This window comes from Stegodyphus dumicola, chromosome 9 (assembly GCF_044657685.1).
Source record: "Stegodyphus dumicola isolate Sdum_Otavi_A_Nest chromosome 9, ASM4465768v1".
Classification (NCBI taxonomy): domain Eukaryota; kingdom Metazoa; phylum Arthropoda; class Arachnida; order Araneae; family Eresidae; genus Stegodyphus; species Stegodyphus dumicola.
The window spans coordinates 128,806,637-128,811,515 of NC_140776.1; the positions used below are offsets into that span (position 1 = coordinate 128,806,637).

The 4,879-nt window shown below is 37.8% G+C and overlaps 1 pseudogene; it reads left to right on the top strand.

Annotated features, from left to right (window-relative positions):
* Nucleotides 1–775: 775 nt before the first annotated feature.
* Nucleotides 776–1,495, top strand: LOC118190313 (alpha/beta hydrolase domain-containing protein 17B pseudogene; annotated as a pseudogene).
* Nucleotides 1,496–4,879: the final 3,384 nt, after the last annotated feature.

Consider the following 4,879-nt stretch of genomic DNA (forward strand, 5'->3'; position numbering starts at 1 on the left):
TACTTCAGAGCAGATTTTATTCACCCTTGGCTTACATAACGCCGTGTGAATTTAAAAATGATAAACTTCAGCTTTTAGAATTAAAACACATTTTTTGCGTTGCCAATCCGAGAATAATAACATCAAAATAAAATTATTGATAAATAAAAATAATGTTGTTGTTGTTGTTACTAATCTCCCTGTCTAGGAATATACTAGACGTGGTCCACGAGTCTATTCACCTTCAGAAAATCGAAAACTAGCTTAGGAGACTTGTAAAGGTCCTCAAGAGACAACTCGAGGCACTCAAGTATATTTTTTATAAATGAACCAATGAGTCATTTATAAAAATACTAGATAGTTTATGTAACACGTCCACCTTCTGATTACACGGCTTATATTCAAAACAAACATACAGTTACATTAAAAAATTCTAAACTTCAGCATTTAGAATCAAAACATTTTGTTGTGTTGCCAATTTAATAGCGCTAACATCAAAATTAAATTGTTAATACAGAATAATAGAAATAACACAGGGCATATTTTGCATTCAAAACAAATGATGCCAAATTTAATTTAAGAAATCACGTTTAGATTATATCATAAGACATGTTTGCTGCAATTTAGCAATTAAATATGGTTTTAGATATTGTTATCTTTTTTAAACTTTTCTAATAAATGAGCATTGACCGCACGAAAGTATGGCAATGCTCTTTTATGCGCGTAACGAAATACGTTTGTTTACATCAATCTTCAAATTAGTCCTACATCTGCTCCTAAAGAGCTTTCTTTTTATCCTTTTCGGTCCAAAAAAATGCCCAAAGACAAAATTTTCAAGAAGTTCAGCAGTTGCTTTTGTTGTTTAAAGTGTACTGCAAAAAAGGTAGTTTTAAAGCCGCCTTCACCACCTTTTTACGAAGTTCTGCCTATAGAAACACGACCGTCTGAGTACATTTTGAAAATGTCATCTGAAGTTGACACTAGTGGCATGATGAAAATTATGAAACAGGATGTTCGCTTTATCAAGACAACCCTAGGGAATGATATAGTTGTTCTGTTCTTGACATGTTCTATTAGAGCTCGTTATACTCTAATCTACAGCCATGGGAGGAGTACTGATATTGGGCAAATGCATAGCTTTTGTGCATTTCTGAGTTTTGTAACAGGGTGTGATATAGTCACTTATGATTACTCAGGATACGGTCACAGTGAAGGCAAACCATCCGAGGAAAATCTTTATGAGGACATACGAGCAGCATGGAATTATGCTTTAACTAGACCAAACCCAGAAAATATAATTTTATATGGACAAGATATTGGAGCTACAGCCACCTTGGATCTAGCTTCTAAAGTTTCGTGTGCAGGTGTAATACTTCATGCGCCCATCGCATCGACAGTTCTTGTTGTCTGTTATGGTAAACCACGTAGCGATTGCATAAGTTCTTTCAACAGGTATACACTTATGCAAGTATAATTTTAATAGATGAAAGGATGTTTATCAGTTATGACGAAACACATATTTTTGGCGCAAAAAAAAAAAAAAAAAAAAAAAAAAAAAAAAAAAAAAAAATCAAATCTAGGAATTAAAGGTGAAAATAAAAAATTTAATTCAGAAAACGTGAATTTACTTGAGAGAATTACTATGCAAACTAATGCCATGCAAAAGGAAAAAATTGCTAATGAAACTTATATTTTTACTAATTCATGTAGTTGAACAAAAATTGTCGATGGCATCTGTCAAGGAACAAATACAGGAGTATTTTCTCAATCTTCAAAAGAATAGCTAAAACCAGAACTGCAAAAAATTTTATCGGAGGTAATTACGGTACTTATACTAAAAAATAAGCAACAAATGGAATGAAACAAAAACTATTATGTTTAAGCTGGAAACAAGAGGTTAGAGTTCTTCAGTATTAAAAGCACCCTATTAGCGAATACTAGTTTCCAGCAGAAAATATTTAGCGATTGTCTTTAGGAGGACATCGAATATATCATTTATAGCTTGTCTTTTGCTCCAGAGAAACTACGCTAGAAAGGACTCGAGGTGGTGGCGAACTGTTCCACGGTGCCTTTTTATTTCGCCATTTAGCACTTTCTCATATTCGTTCTATATATTGCTTGTGTGTGGCAGTTTCAGGGTCGACGAAGTTATGTTTGTGATTTGCTTTATAATGGATATACCCAGATGTTTCGAGTTCTGCTTTAAACATCTTCCAACAGTCGGAAAAGATGGTTGTTCCTTCTTTAATGTTCTCCTTAATTTCATTCATTAGTGTAGTGGCACTACGATCGGGGACCATTACAAGAAATCTTTCTTTAGTTTCGCAAAAAATGCCCCCAACAATGCGCTGTGGAGGCAGCATTCTTCCAGCATTATTTTTGTATCGCGTGAACATGCTTTCGTCGATCTTCACAATGCATCCGATGCCGAAGATTTCCTCATTTTTTGCTGTCACCGTTTCAAGAATGCACTTCTCACGAAGATAGTTGTTCCAATCCACTATCGTTTTATCGGTAATTTTTAGTTCCCTTTTGCAGAACTTGACCAATGTTACCGTTCACACCAGCAATATATGAAACGAAGAGTTGTTGTGAATGTTATTCGACCTCCTTCGAAGCAGTTTCCTACATGCATTCTAATACTTTTTCGGCATGTACGGATGTTATACTTCCAAAAAATGCGATTTTCTTTGACGTATAGCTTCATTAAGTGCGAAAGTTGGCATTCTTGTTTTCCCGGTAGTATGCGTAAATCTGCAGATAGCGAACTGTGTCCGTTTTATTTCGAGCTAAGCTCCAGAGATCCATATAAATCAAAAGTAAGGAACAAATTTTCTCAGATTCTAAAGGAAGAAAACTATCTAATAATAGCTAGGGAAATGTTCAGAATAGCATAAATTACAATGAACCTTGAAATATTTGGCGATTAATCATTGGGGTGCGGTTAACACTTGAAACCCGAGGGTGATGTGGCATTACTAGACTACACAGCAAACAATAAAGTAAAGACATGCAAAAACACATGTATTACGATCATTACATTGTGGAAGACTAAATGAGTCGGAATAATGTGCAATGGAAACATCACACTAATAACGGGTTTGATATCCTCAATGCATGCTTGACAACGGTGAGGCAAGCTGGCAATAGTGTCGTTGATAGCTTGTTGTAGAAGTAGCTTCCATTCCTGTAATAATACACGTCGCAGCTCGTGTAGGATGCCTGATGGCCAACTACGACATGCTATGCGTCTTGCAATATGTCCCACACATGCTGTATGGGATTCAAATTAGGATATTGGTCCAGATATAGCAGCTATAGGAGTCCCATATTGCCGGGGATATAGCAGCCTATGGTAGATGTGGAATAGTTTCTCCCTCCAGATAACTCCTGACTATTCGAACTCTATGCGGGTTTGTGTTATCTTCCATAAATATCACCCATTGTTCTATAAAAATATCCACAAAAGGGTGTAGCATTTTCTCGCAATATCGGACGCCTGTGACAGAACCACTAGGAATCCCGTAGAGGTCCGCGCGGCCAATCACTGCTATCCCACCCATACCAGTAAGACTGCTCCTCTGCAATGGTCTCTTTCGACGATGCTTGAAGTCAAACAGCGTGTCCCTGGCTTTCGCCATATCATTGCCCTTTGGGAATCATTCTGGATGTTAAATCGAGAGTGACTCATCCGTAAAGAGTACGTAGTCACACTGCTCTGGTGTCTAACCGTGATGTTCCCAACCCCAATTCTACCATGTTCTGACATGTGATGGGGACAAAGGAACACAAACCATAGGTCGTCGGGTGTACAGTCCCCTTTCATGCAGTCGACGCGAAACAGTTTGGCGGGATATGGGCCACCTGCAGCACTAGAGAGATGCGACGACAAATTACGTGCCTACGTCGTCTTACACATAGCAACAGGAAAAGATAATTTGCTGTTGTGGTAATCCTCCGGCGTTCAGACCCAAGTCTTCTACAGGGTTTTGATCCCTTTGGTAACGATCCCACAGCCTGTTGAGGACACTGCGATGGATTATTCAGCCCTCTAGCAACAGCAGATTATCTTGCACCAGCTTGCAACATCCTTACAGCTCTCTAACGCCGTTCATCGTGCAAATGGTGTCGTTGGCTCATGCTTTCCGCTTTGGCTATGTCGGATTACGTGGGACTGTTGCTGTTTGCGAACTGATGCATAGGTCCTGCAGACGCCTTTTTAAGGTGTTGTGGTATGGCTACGGGATGGCGTTTATGTTTATTTTAGTTGCCTATTTGCATTCGGTGATGCAATCACTAAATAATATGTAAATTGCATATTTTAATTCCTCTTTCTACGCCTCTTCTTTTAGCGTTTGTTGCTTATTTTCCGAGCACGAATGTACTGTCCCATCGACCGGCCAATTATCGTGATTTAGTGTCAATTATGGATGATCGTGTCGTTTAGAATTCAGAAGTAAACACTAGTAATTAGAGGAAGAGAAATTTCCGCCAATAGTCAGAGGGATAATATGTAAGTACTTTAATTACCCACAACTCAGTAATATTTAAGAATTGTTGGAAAATTCGGCGCACCAGTAGATAAGGTTTATGAATATGTCAATGAAAATCTTTGGATGCCAACTAAAATTATTGCCGCCAAAAATTGACCACCAAAAATATGTGACTCGGTATAACAGAACAGTATTGATTAAAAAGATGCACGCAAAATTTTAAATGCCATTTCCTTGTTGTTGTCGTGCTCAGTCGCCTGAACTGACAAACTTAATAGCTGAATCTGTAACATGCCGATTGGAAATGTAGACAAAGTCTTAGGGTGTGACCATTTTAATAGGAAAGCAGTTTTTAAATCAGACAAAATTCCCCGTGATAATTTCTCGTTAGAGAAAACATTTCTGAA